Source organism: Elephas maximus, chromosome 4, assembly GCF_024166365.1.
Source record: "Elephas maximus indicus isolate mEleMax1 chromosome 4, mEleMax1 primary haplotype, whole genome shotgun sequence".
NCBI lineage: Eukaryota > Metazoa > Chordata > Mammalia > Proboscidea > Elephantidae > Elephas > Elephas maximus.
Genome location: NC_064822.1, coordinates 52,079,399 through 52,091,552, shown reverse-complemented (window position 1 = coordinate 52,091,552; position 12,154 = coordinate 52,079,399). Strand labels below are relative to the sequence as shown.

The following is a 12,154-nucleotide window of genomic DNA, read 5'->3' as shown; positions in this document are numbered from 1 at the left end:
ATAGTGAACAATTTCACATTTTTCACCACATCAAAGATTTCGCTTTTAGGTATGGTTGGCATCTGTCTCTCTCCCAACTCCACAGCACCTTCCTACAGAATCAAAGCCTCTTTATTTTTTTTAAATTAATTTTTATTAAGCTTCAAGTGAACATTTACCATTCCAATCAGTCTGTCACATGTAAGTTTACATACATCTTACTCCCTTCTCCCACTTGCTCTCCCCCTATTGAGTCAGCCCTTTCAGTTTCTCCTTTCGTGCCAATTTTGCCGTCTTCCCTCTCTCTCTATCTTCCCCTCCCCCCTCCAGTCAAGAGTTGCCAACACACTCTCCAGTGTCCACCTGATTTAATTAGCTCACTCTTCATCAGCATCTCTCTCCCCTCCGCTGACCAGTCCTTTTCATGTCTGATGAGTTGTCTTCGGGGATGGTTCCTGTCCTGTGCCATCAGAAGGTCTGGGGAGCATTGCCTCCGGGATTCCTCTAGTCGCAGTCATACCATTAAGTATGGTCTTTTTATGAGAATTTGGGGTCTGTATCCCATTGGTCTCCTGCTCCCTCAGGAGTTGTCTGTTGTGCTCCCTGACAGGGCAGACATCGATTGTGGCCGGGCACCAACCAGTTCTTCTGGTCTCAGGATAATGTAGGTCTCTGGTTCATGTGGCCCTTTCTGTCTCTTGGGTTCTTAGTTGTCGTGTGACCTTGGTGTTCTTCCTTTGCCTTTGCTCCAGGTGGATTGAGACCAATTGATGTATCTTAGATGGCTGCTTGTTGGCATTTAGGACCCCAGACGCCACATTTCAAAGTGGGATGCAGAATGTTTTCATAATAGAATTATTTTGCCCAATGACTTAGAAGTCCCCTCAAACCATGTTCCCCAGACCCCAGCCCCTGCTCCGCTGACCTTTGAAGCTTTCATTTTATCCCGGAAACCTTTTTGCTTTTAGTCCAGTCCAATTAGGCTGACCTTCCTTGTATTGAGTGTTGTCTTTCCCTTCACCCAAAGCAGTTCTTATCTACTGATTGACCAATAAAAAACCCTCTCCCTCCCTCCCTCCCTCCCTCCCCGCTTTGTAACCACAAAAGTATGTGTTCTTCTCTGTTTTTTCTATTTCTCAAGATCTTATAATAGTGGTCTTATACAATATTTGTCCTTTTGCCTCTGACTCATTTCGCTCAGCATAATGCCTTCCAGATTCCTCCATGTTATGAAATGTTTCAGAGATTCGTCACTGTTCTTTATCGATGCGTAGTATTCCATTGTGTGAATATACCACAATTTATTTACCCATTCATCCGTTGACGGACATCTTGGTTGCTTCCAGCTTTTTGCTATTGTAAACAGAGCTGCAATAAACATGGGTGTGCATACATCTGTTTGTGTGAAGGCTCTTGTATCTCTAGGGTATATTCCGAGGAGTAGGATTTCTGGGTTGTATGGTAGTTCTATTTCTAACTGTTTAAGATAACGCCAGATGGATTTCCAAAGTGGTTGTACCATTTTAGAATCCCACCAGCAGTGTATGAGAGTTCCAATCTCTCCGCAGCCTCTCCAATATTTACTATTTTGTGTTTTTTGGATTAATGCCAGACTAGTTGGTGTGAGATGGAATCTCATCGTAGTTTTAATTTGCATTTCTCTAATGGCTAATGATTGAGAGCATTTTCTCATGTATCTGTTGGCTGCCTGAATATCTTCTTTAGTGAAATGTGTGTTCATATCCTTTGCCCACTTCTTGATTGGGTTGTTTGTCTTTTTGTGGTTGAGTTTTGACAGAATCATGTAGATTTTAGAGATCAGGCACTGGTCTGAGATGTCATAGCTGAATATTCTTTCCCAGTCTGTAGGTGGTCTTTTTACTCTTTTGGTGAAGTCTTTAGATGAACATAGGTGTTTGATTTTTAGGAGCTCCCAGTTATCTGGTTTCTCTTCATCATTTTTGGTAATGTTTTGTATTCTGTTTATGCCTTGTATTAGGGCTCCTAGGGTTGTCCCTATTTTTTCTTCCATGATCTTTATCGTTTTAGTCTTTATGTTTAGGTCTTTGATCCACTTGGAGTTAGTTTTTGTGCATGGTGTGAGGTATGGGTCCTGTTTCATTCTTTTGCAAATGGATATCCAGTTATGCCAGCACCTTTTGTTAAAAAGACTATCATTTCCCCAATTGACTGACACTGGTCCTTTGTCAAATATCAGCTGCTCATACGTGGATGGATTTATATCTGGGTTCTCAATTCTGTTCCATTGGTCTATGTGCCTGTTGTTGTACCAGTACCAGGCTGTTTTGACTACTGTAGCTGTATAATAGGTTCTGAAATCAGGTAGAGTGAGGCCTCCCACTTTCTTCTTCTTTTTCAGTAATGCTTTGCTTATCCAGGAGTTCTTTCCCTTCCATATGAAATTGGTGATTTGTTTCTCTATCCCCTTAAAATATGACATTGGTATTTGGATTGGAAGTGCGTTATATGTATAGATGGCTTTTGGTAGAATAGACATTTTTACTATGTTAAGTCTTCCTATCCATGAGCAGGGTATGTTTTTCCACTTAAGTATGCCCTTTTGAATTTCTTGTAGCAGAGCTTTATAGTTTTCTTTGTATAGGTCTTTTACATCCTTGGTAAGATTTATTCCTAAGTATTTTATCTTCTTGGGGGCTACTGTGAATGGTATTGATTTGGTGATTTCCTCTTCGGTGTTCTTTTTGTTGATGTAGAGGAATCCAAGTGATTTTTGGATGTTTATTTTATAACCTGAGACTCTGCCAAACTCTTCTATTAGTTTCAGTAGTTTTCTGGAGGATTCCTTAGGGTTTTCCATGTATACGATCATGTCATCTGCAAATAGTGATAGCTTTACTTCCTCCTTGCCAATCTGGATACCCTTTATTTCTTTGTCTAGCCTAATTGCCCTGGCTAGGACTTCAAGTACGATGTTGAATAAGAGCGGTGATAAAGGGCATCCTTGTCTGGTTCCCGTTCTCAAGGGAAATGCTTTCAGGTTCTCTCCATTTAGAGTGATATTGGCTGTTGGCTTTGCATAGATGCCCTTTATTATGTTGAGGAATTTTCCTTCAATTCCTATTTTGGTAAGAGTTTTTATCATAAATGGGTGTTGGACTTTGTTAAATGCCTTTTCTGCATCTATTGATAAGATCATGTGGTTTTTATCTTTTGTTTTATTTATGTGATGGATTACATTAATGGTTTTTCTGATATTAAACCAGCCTTGCATACCTGGTATAAATCCCACTTGATCAGGGTGAATTATTTTTTTGATGTGTTGTTGGATTCTATTGGCTAGAATTTTGTTGAGGATTTTTGCATCTATGTTCATGAGGGATATAGGTCTAAAATTTTCTTTTTTTGTAATGTCTTTACCTGGTTTTGGTATCAGGGAGATGTTAGCTTCAAAGAATGAGTTGGGTAGTATTTCATCTTTTTCTATGCTTTGAAATACCTTCAGTAGTAGTGGTGTTAAGTTTTCTCTGAAGGTTTGGTAGAACTCTGCAGTGAAGCCGTCTGGGCCAGGACTTTTTTTTGTTGGACGTTTTTTGATTACCGTTTCAATCTCTTTTTTTGTTATGGGTCTATTTAGTTGTTCTACTTCTGAATGTGGTAGTTTAGGTAGGTAGTATTTTTCCAAGAATTTATCCATTTTCTAGGTTTTCAAATTTGTTAGAGTACAATTTTTCGTAGTAATCTGAAATGATTCTTTTAATTTCCGTTGGCTCTGTTGTGATGTGGTCCTTCTCGTTTCTTATTCGGGTTATTTGTTTCCTTTCCTGTTTTTCTTTAGTCAGTCTAGCCAATGGCTTATCAATTTTGTTAATTTTTTCAAAGAACCAGCTTTTGGCTTTGTTAATTCTTTCAATTGTTTTTCTGTTCTCTAATTCATTTAGTTCAGCTCTAATTTTTGTTATTTGTTTTCTTCTGGTGCCTGATGGGTTCTTTTGTTGCTCACTTTCTATTTGTTCAAGTTGTAGGGACAGTTCTCTGATTTTGGCTCTTTCTTCTTTTTGTATGTGTGCATTTATCGATATAAATTGGCCTCTGAGCACTGCTTTTGCTGTGTCTCAGAGGTTTTGATAGGAAGTATTTTCATTCTCGTTGCTTTCTAAGAATTTCCTTATTCCCTCCTTGATGTCTTCTATAACCCAGTCTTTTTTGAGCAGGGTATTGTTCAGTTTCCAAGTATTTGATTTCTTTTCCCTAGTTTTTCTGTTATTGATTTCTAGTTTCATTGCCTTGTGGTCTGAGAAGATGCTTTGTAATATTTCGATGTTTTGGATTCTGCAAAGATTTGTTTTATGACCTAATATGTGGTCTATTCTAGAGAATGTTCCATGTGCACTAGAAAAAAAAGTATATTTTGCAGCAGTTGGGTGGAGAGTTCTGTATAAGTCAATGAGGTCAAGTTGGTTGATTGTTGTAAGTAGGTCTTCCGTGTCTCTATTGAGCTTCTTACTGGATGTCCTGTCCTTCTCCGAAAGTGGTGTGTTGAAGTCTCCTACTATAAATGTGGAGGTGTCTATCTCACTTTTCAATTCTGTTAAAATTTGATTTATGTATCTTGCAGCCCTGTCATTGGGTGCATAAATATTTAATATGGTTATGTCTTCCTGATCAATTGTCCCTTTTATCATTATATAGTGTCCTTCTTTATCCTTTGTGGCGGATTTAAGTCTAAAGTCTATTTTGTCAGAAATTAATATTGCTACTCCTCTTCTTTTTTGCTTATTGTTTGCTTGATATATTTTTTCCATCCTTTGAGTTTTAGTTTGTTTGTGTCTCTAAGTCTAAGCTGTGTCTCTTGTAGGCAGCATATAGATGGATCGTGTTTCTTTATCCAGTCCGTGACTCTCTGTCTCTGTATTGGTGCATTTAATCCATTTACATTCAGCGTAATTATAGATAAATAAGTTTTTAGTGCTGTCATTTTGATGCCTTTTCATGTGTGTTGTTGGCCATTTCATTTTTCCACATACTTTTTTGTGCTGAGGCGTTTTTCTTAGTAGATTGTGAGATCCTCATTTTCATAATGTTTAACTTTATGTTAGTTGAGTCGTTACGTTTTTCTTGGCTTTTTTCTTGAGTTATGGAATTGATATTCCTTTTCGTGGTTACCTTATTATTTACCCCTATTTTTCTAAGTAAAAACCTAACTTGTATCCTTCTATATCGCCTTGTATCACTCTCCATATGGCAGTTCAATGCCTCCTATATTTAGTCCCTCTTTTTGATTATTGTGATCGTTTATCTATTGATTTCCATGATTCCCTGTTATGTGTATTATTTTGTTTATTTATTTATTTTTTAGAATTAATCTTATTTTGTTTGTTTTTGTGCTTTCCCTATTTGAGTTGCGTTGATATCAGGACGTTCTGTTTTGTGACCTTGTATTGTGCTGGTACCTGATATTATTGGTCATCAGGCCAAACAATCTCCTTTAGCATTTCTTGCAGTCTTGGTTTAGTTTTTGCAAATTCTCTAAACTTGTGTTTATCTGTACATATCTTAATTTCTCCGTCATATTTCAGAGAGAGTTTTGCTGGATATATGATCCTTGGTTGGCAGTTTTTCTCCTTCAGTGCTCTATATACGTCGTCCCATTCCCTTCTTGCCTGCATGGTTTCTGCTGAGTAGTCTGAACTTATTCTTATTGATTCTCCCTTGAAGGAAACCTTTCTTTTCTCCCTGGCTGCTTTTAAAATTTTCTGTTTGTCTTTGGTTTTGGCAAGTTTGATGATAATATGTCTTGGTGTTTTTCTTTTTGGATCAATCTTAAATGGGGTTCGATGAGCATCTTGGATAGATATCCTTTCGTCTTTCATGATGTCAGGGAAGTTTTGTGTCAGGAGTTCTTCAACTATTTTCTCTGTGTTTTCTGTCCCCCCTCCCTGTTCTGGGACTCCAATCACTCGCAAGTTATCCTTCTTGATAGAGTCTCACATGATTCTTAGGGTTTCTTCATTTTTTTAAATTCTTTTATCTGATTTTTTTTCAGCTATGTTGGTGTTGATTCCCTGGTCCTCCAGATGTCCCAGTCTACATTCTAATTGCTCGAGTCTGCTCCTCTGACTTCCTATTGCGTTGTCTAATTCTGTAATTTTATTGTTAATCTTTTGGATTTCTACATGCTGTCTCTCTATAGATTATTAATTTTTCCACTATGTTCTTGAATAATCTTTTTGAGTTCTTCAACAGTTTTATTAGTGTGTTCTTGGCTTTTTCTGCAGTTAGCCTAATTTCATTTGTGATGTCTGGAAGCATTCTGTAAATTGGTTTTTTATATTCTGTATCTGATAATTCCAGGATTGTATCTTCATTTGGGAAAGATTTTGATTCTTTTGTTTGGGGGGTTGGAGAAGCTGTCATGGTCTCTTTCTTTATGTGGTTTGATATGGACTGCTGTCTCCGAGCCATCACTGGGAAACTAGTTTTTCCAGGTAATCAGCTGGTACGGTGGCTCCTGGTTCTGAAAACGATCGCTGTCTGCCCGTATTTGTTCGTTCTCCGTCTCTAAGTCTGTGTTTGTTGTTCAGAGTTCGTAGATTGTTATGTATGTGATCGATTCACTTGTTTTTCCGAGTCTTTGTTGCAAGAGGGATCCGCGGTAGCGTCCACCTAGTCCGCCATCTTGGCCCCGCCTTCTCAAAGCCTCTTTAAATTTACAGTCCCTGACAGGGGCGGATGACCCAGGAAGCAAGGTAAGCATGGGCTTACTTGTGCTTACTTGCTAATCTGCAGTGAACAATTTCACATGAAATTGTTCACTACAGATGAGCTGGTGATCCACTCCTGCTGAGTACCTCTTCCATGCCTAGTGCACAGTCTGGCACTGGAGTTCCAGAGATGAGTAAGATTCTTTCCTGCAAGAAGTTTAGAGCTCAGAAGAAAAGACAATTCATGTGGCAAATGTCAGAACAGAAGTATCACAGGATGCTATGGAACCATTAAAAAACCCAAACAAAACCCATTGCTGTTGAGTTGATTTCAACTCATAGAGACCCTATAGGACATAGTAGAACCGCCCTATAGGGTTTCCAAGAAGCAACTGGTGGATTCAAACTGCCGACATTTTGGTTAGCAGCTGTAGCTCTCAACTGTTATGCCACCAGCGCTTCACAGAGGTGAGGAAACTACACCAGCTAAGGGAGGTATAGGCAGACAGAGGTGAAGAAGAGAGAACCGGTGGACAAGGTAGTTACTGGCAGAGGTGAGTTCTGAACTGAGTTCTGAAGGATGAATAGCTCCTACCAATGTGTGGCACAAGGAGCCCTGGTGGCACAGTGGTTAAGAGCTCAGCTACTAACAGAAAGGTCTGCGGTTCAAGCACACCAGTCACTTCGAGGGAGGAAGATGTGGCAGTCTGCTTCCATTAAGATTACAGCCTTAGAAACCTTATGGGGCAGTTCTGCTCTGTCCTACAGAGTCGGAATTGACTGGATGGCACACGACAAAAACAAACAACAACAACGTGTGGAGTAACCTGGTGGTGCAATGGTTAAGCACTCAGCTGCTAACCAAAAGGCTGGTGGTTCGAACCCACCCAGTAGCTCTGCAGGAGAAAGACCTGACGATCTGGTTCCATAAAGATTACAGTCTAGAAAACCCTATGAGGCAATTCTACTCTCTCACACGGGGTCCCCATCAGTTGGAATTGACTCAACAGCACCCAGTAACAACAGCATGTGGGAAAAGGTATAGTAGGGAAAAAGGAAAGGTGTGCTCATTAGATGGGAGAGAATGACCAAGGATACAGAGATGTGTGTATCAGGATGTGTGTGGAGGTCCTGAAGAGTTAGTTACTGCCAACTTGTGGAGTATGAAACAGAAAAGATAAATGGCAGAAAGTGATGTCAGAAGGTGAGTGGGTATCAGATCAGTTTAAATATTGTCCTGTGGATGATTTGCAAAGAGAGGCGCAGAGTCATGGTGCTGTTACTTTGGTGCTTTACATAGCTCATTCCAGCCGTATGTAGAAAAATGATTGGAATGAATATGGCAAGTGGTAGTAATGATGTAAGTGAGGATAAAATGAAAAAATATGGGATGTGCTCAGAGCAGGGGGCCTGAAGAATGGCTCCTCTGTGTGCAACACACCCAACAGGAATCCAGGTTCATTGGGACAAGGAGCACACAACTTGTGGCCTTCCTATGAACAAATGCCCTACACATGTCTCCCCTGCACCTCCAAGTGGCATGTAGGTTGGGCAAATGGGACAGGACTCAATATTGGAAGAAATGCTGCAATATTTAGCTGGAAACGGTGCCACCTAGAACCTTTCCAGTCCATGCATACATGGGCCATGGGGGATCTTAGCAATAAAGCCTTTGAACCTCTCTTTTCAAAAAACTAAAAAATAACAATTAGACAACATAGGTAGAACCTGTTGATTGATCAATGTGGTAGGTGAAGGAAAAGGAGGTTATAAAGATTACTTCTGGGTTTCTTGGTGGAGAGAAATAAAATTAAATAGGATAAATAGCACGTGTAATTTCCGACATACTGAATTTCAAGTACTTACAGGAAATCTAAGGAGCCCTGGTGGTGCAATGGTTAAGCACTTGGGCTCTAACCAAAAGGTTGGTGGTTTGAATTCACCCAGGTGCTCTGTGGGAGAAAAGACCTGGTGATCTGCTCCTATAAAGATTACAACCTAGGAAACCCTGTAAGACAGTTCTACTTTGTCTTATATGGTCGTTATGAGTCAGAATTGACTCAAGGACACACAACAACCACCCTAGGAAATTTAATTTGATATGTCCAGTAAGGGGACAAATATATGAGTCTGAAACATAAGAATACTATCTAGTTTGTAATGGACTTGCCTGGATAAACTTTTCTAGCAAGGCTTAGGGAAGGAGAGAGGAGAACACAAGGTTTGGAGATCAGAACAACTATGGTGGGAGAGGGAGCTTGTGAGAGTAGAGTATTGGCAGGGGTTTTTCATGGGTCCAGGCTAGGTAGGGAGTCAATACCAGAAGGGAGCTAATAAATAGGGTTAAAGAGAAACTAACCAAAAAACCAAACCGACTGCCGTCGAGTCAAATCCGACTCATAGGGACCCTACAGGACAGAGTAGAACTGTCCCATAGAGTTTCCAAGGAGCGCCTGGCGGATTTGAACTGCCGACCTCTTGGGTAGCAGCCGTAGCACTTAACCACTACACCACCAGGGTATCCAAGAGAAACTAGATTTTAGGTCAAATTCTAGTACTTCTTGTGTAAGAGGGAGGGCAGAATTGACAGGGGAGGAGAATGAACTCTAAGAGAGCAAGGTCTGACTCTGTTGCTCTGGAGTGGAGAATTCCAAGTGATAAGCTGTGGATAAAGTACAGGAATGTATGAAAATATGAGATTGAGGTATCAGATGGCTACTATGAAATGTGGAGTCAACAAGAGTGATGGCAGGGGAAAAGAGGAAGAAGAAAAAATGATTCCAGAACAGAAATCAAGGAGTAGGGATTTTAAAAGAGAAAGAATACAGTGACCGCAGTTTGGAGAGCAATGAGCCACTTACTTCCTTGTTGGGTAGTGAAGAGTTGAGGCCTCTATTAAAGAAGGATACAGGAGACATGGTATTATCTTAAATGTTAGTCAAGAATGAATTCCTTATCTGTTCCCCCAAATTTGTCTTCTCTTCCCATATCCCACATTTCTACCATTATTATCACCATTTTCCCAGTCTACCTGTTTTAACAGATACTGTCAACATTTTTTGCCTTCACTCAACATCCATTTTTAAAGAACTACAGTGTACCTTGATGTGTGCTTATAACAGGCATGCCCTTTCATCCACATGACAATGAAATGTTGCTAGTTATTTTTTTTAGACTCTTTATTTCATTCCTATTACCACACCCGTAGTCCAGATTCTCATCACCTCTTCACTGCATAACGGGAGTTTTATAGGATTTCCTTTCTAAATCTGTTTTACATTTCACGATGGGCAATTTCCTTAAAACACTGCTTTCCTTGTGTTGGGCCCTGCTTAAGAACATGACAGTGACTCTTTTTCAGTGGCTTTCCCAAGCCTACACACTCCTTTTGCCTGGCTTCCATGCCTCCCCAGATACATCCCTGATTCTTCATCCTGATTTTAGCAGAAGCCCACCGATCTACCTAGCTTAGTCTCCTCATACTCCCCACCTATGTCATATTTTTACTCAAATCTACACATTTTTTTCCTTCTAGAAGGCTATCTTTCTTCCTCTCTGAAAATCTCAACTCTACCTACCCTTCAATGCCCACATTATGGAATTTTATGGAATAAGTACAACACGCAGTAATCTCTTGGTTAATCAGTGTTTACATGGTTCAGGATTCAATTCATCTCTAGCTGTTAAATCTGAACTACCTCTCCTAATCCCTGAATGCAAGAACTCAAGTTCTGCTTTTCTGAATCCTTCAGAAAACTATTGCCTATATATACAGTAATAGCATTTTTAAAATCAAATGACATCCTGTATCTTTCTTCTTGTCATGAATAAGGAATTTTCTACTTAGATTATTCTATACCACTGGTTGTTGAAAACTAGGGTTTTTGAGAAACAAAGAAATGTTTAGAGGTAGAGTTTCAATTTGGGTCTAGATATAAAGAATTTTAAATACTCCAAAGTTTTATTCTTAAAAAAATATCCTGGGCTTATGTAATCATTGTTTGTGAATTGTTTTTCAAAGCAAAGATCTTTAAAGCACTTACAAAAATACCTGCATTCTGATGGAGAGCTTTTTTCAATTTACATTGGGCGATGTTTTTGAACTAATGGGGAGAGTACACTTTCTCTCACTCCAGGTATCATCAGTTAGGCCAATACTTTTCACTTTTTATGTAAACCTGGTTACTCAGATGCCCTACAATCACTCTATCTCATGTAGGCAACTCAAAAATGGTACAATTAGGTATACTATGTGTCACGGGTTAAATTGTGTCCCCGCAAAATATGTGTCAACTTGGTTAGGCCATGCCTCCCAGTATTGTGTTGTTGTCCTTCATTTTGTGATTCTAATTTTATGTTAAGAGGATTAGGGTGGGGTTTTAACACCACCCTTACTCGGGTCACCTCCCTGATCCAGTGTAAACAGAGTTTCCCTGGGTTGTGGCCTGCTCCATCTTTGACCTAAGAGATAACAGGAAAGGGAGGCAAGCAAGGAGTTGGGGACCTCACACCACCAAGAAAGTAGCACCAGGAGCAGAGCATGTCCTTTGGACACGGGGTCCCTGCACCTGAGAAGCTCCTCGACCCGGGGAAGACTGAGGACAAGGTATCTTCCTCCAGAGCCGACAAAGAGAGAAAGCCTTCCCCTGCCTGGAGCTGACACCCTGAATTTGGGCTTGTAACCTACTAGACGGTGAGAGTGTAAATTTCTCTTTGTTAAAGCCATCCGCTCGTGGTATTCCTGTTACAGCAGTGCTAGATGACTAAGACACTATGTCTCTAGAGCCTCCAAGAGAAAAAAGAAGGAAAAGTTCAAAGTGCTTTTTTCCCCTCCTTGGGCATTTTTTTTTCCTCTTTAAAAAATCTTATAATGGAAAATTTCAAATAAATACAAAAGCAGAGAAAACACTGTCATCGATTTCTAAATGCCAATCATCCAACTTCAACAATTACCAATTCATGGCCACTCTTTTCCAATACACCCCCCTCCATGCCCTGCTGATGGGTTATTTGAAGCAAATCCCCAGTATCATATTACTTTAGCTATAAATATTTCAGTATACAGCTATTCAAAGAGAAAACCTGAAACCCGTTGCTGTCGCATCAATTCTGACTCATAGCAACCCTACAGGACACAGTAGAACTGCCCCGTGGGGTTTCCATGGACTGGCTAGTGGATTCAAACTGCCAACCTTTTGGTTAGCAGCCAAGCTTTTAACCACTGCACTACCAGGGCTCTATGAAAAGATAAGGACTCCTTTTTAAAAACATAACCACGATACCATTATCACAGCAAAATTTTAATAATATTTCCTTGATATCATCAATGATGTGTTGAGTATACAATTGTTGAGTATACAATTTTCCCAGATTATCACTTTTTTTTTTTTCCCAACGCATTTGTTTGATTCAGGACCCAAAGAAATTGTATGTTTTAAGAGAAAAAATCCAGAAAGGACAATAAATCTTTAAACTTGCTTCTTCTTGTCAAT

The 12,154-nt window shown here is 39.7% G+C and overlaps 1 protein-coding gene and 1 non-coding gene across 6 annotated transcripts in view; one reads left to right on the top strand and one right to left on the bottom strand.

Moving 5' to 3' along the window:
* The window catches only part of PRKCQ (protein kinase C theta), a 181,321-nt gene that overhangs the window by 84,459 nt on the left and 84,708 nt on the right, over window positions 1–12,154 (bottom strand). The gene's annotated exons all lie outside the window — the stretch shown is intronic.
* LOC126076604 (small nucleolar RNA SNORA11) lies at window positions 8,050–8,178 on the top strand. The gene has a single exon (XR_007517533.1). It is a non-coding gene; the product is annotated as a small nucleolar RNA SNORA11 (small nucleolar RNA).